The sequence below is a fragment of the Ruditapes philippinarum genome, unplaced genomic scaffold, assembly GCF_026571515.1.
Source record: "Ruditapes philippinarum isolate M1 unplaced genomic scaffold, ASM2657151v2 ctg2627_1_1_1_1, whole genome shotgun sequence".
Taxonomy (NCBI): Eukaryota; Metazoa; Mollusca; class Bivalvia; order Venerida; family Veneridae; genus Ruditapes; species Ruditapes philippinarum.
In genome coordinates this window covers 24145-26157 of record NW_026864954.1, presented here as the reverse complement: position 1 = coordinate 26157, position 2013 = coordinate 24145, and positions in this window count along the sequence as shown.

The window sequence follows — 2013 nt, the reverse complement described above, 5'->3', positions numbered from 1 at the left end:
CAAACCAATGAAACATCGACTTTCAATTTCGCCGCTAGAGGGAGTAAATAGAAAGCACCTGCAGTACAGACGACAGCCAAAGCTATTTTCCGTGTAAGTGACAATACAGGGCGCGTCAAATGTTTATTCCGGTTTGTAAAAAATCGCTACTACAGTACATTTGAATAACATATTCGGTCTCAATCATCTAACAATGTGATTTAATCTCATGTCATCTTTGTTGGATAAGATGTACGAAGTATAATCTTTATAATTGCTTGTAATATGTCTATTTTGAAGGCCTTGTTGAAAATAAGATTGTGCATTATATGTCTTTATCTTTGATGCTTCGATGTATCGTCTTAATAAGCTACCTTCGTTAAATAAAGAGTTTTTATTATTATTATTATTATTATTATTATTATTATCAGTATAGCGAAACAAAAAGCAAGAACCGAGAATATTAATGTGCATTTCTTATTTTCACTACACATTAACATTTCATCTAAAAAATGATATTATTATGCAATATATTGAAAATGAAAGAAAAAAACAGAAAGTAAGACAATATAATAAAAAAATGCATGCAAATCGAAGCTTTAATTACAGCCGTGGTAGGCCTAATATCAACTTGATTGTAAGATATGCCACACATTTTAAAAATCCGCGCGCAAAATATTTTTGTGTTATGATCCATTTGAAGTGATTGTTTTAGTTTACATGACAATCATTATCTTAAAAGAAACACTTCATACTTTATATCAAAGTCTTTATTTTTTAAATGTAGATTTAAAAAAGATAAGATTTTGATATGGAATATATGATATTGTTTTTTTGTTATTGTTTTGACTGTAGTGTAAACTACCACACACATTCACACATGTTAAACTATTGATCATAATATTTGTTTGTTTCATTTTGATAGGGGTCAGTTATGTTATGTTGATTTAATGCTATTATAGTAATCCATTCGGAATTTAACGAATTTTAAGTCGGCTAGCTTTCTTGGTGCTGTATCAGAATGTACGATATATATATACGCAATACTATATACGTTAAATGTAAAATAGTAATAAAAATGGTGAGACGGAATAGGTCTCAGTGATCATATGATGCTGATATTTATACAAATAAGAAAAGTTCTCATTTTTGTGTGTGTTTGATGTATATTACTAGTTATGAAGATGTTTGGCAGGTTATTTGGCTTATGAAGAAATATGTCCCAAACATCTAGTCTCCTTCCATTTAGCGTAAATTAATATTCCTACTTTTCCTTTTTATAGAATGTAAAAAGCATTTACAATGTATATCTATTTTGTGAAAAATTTCTGATAAAGTTATTTCATAAACATACTATTTTGACTTCAATGTCATTAAAATTGAACTGAATTAACCGTTTTTATGATACACAAATAGTTTTTAATGCCTGAAAAATTTAACTCCTTTGTTAAGCACTTTCAGTTCAGTTTACATTATTTAAATTATGAAACTACTCTCCGTAAACATTGTTCTCCCTTTATGACCATTTGTGTCATATATTAGTTTGAAACGCAATTCCCGATACATTGTGTTATTCAAAAGCTTTGACTTTTGGATGTTTTGTCACATAATGCTTTTCTTTTGACATTTTAACTCTTTAAGCCTAAGGTTGTTAGTGTATCGCAACCTGACATAAAAAGATATATGGAAACTAATGATATCGAATTGCATTATGTTTTTTAAAAATTGCTTACACAGCCACAAACATATAACGCTAATAAACTTCTTTTCTGACATACAAGCATCATTGAAAGTTATTGTTGTATTATGGGTATATTTATTAACATGTACACAGAGCGTGCACTTTTAATATATAACACAGACACGTGTTGCTAGTTCTATCGTTTAATGACCACTGAATATTTCCAAGTATATAAGTGGCGGGAAGAAAATGGACATGCGCATTACAGTATAAGATATTATTAACATGAAACATATGTATACAATATAAAACAGTTATCCTTAAAAAATCATTACAACATTTAGTGAACTCTA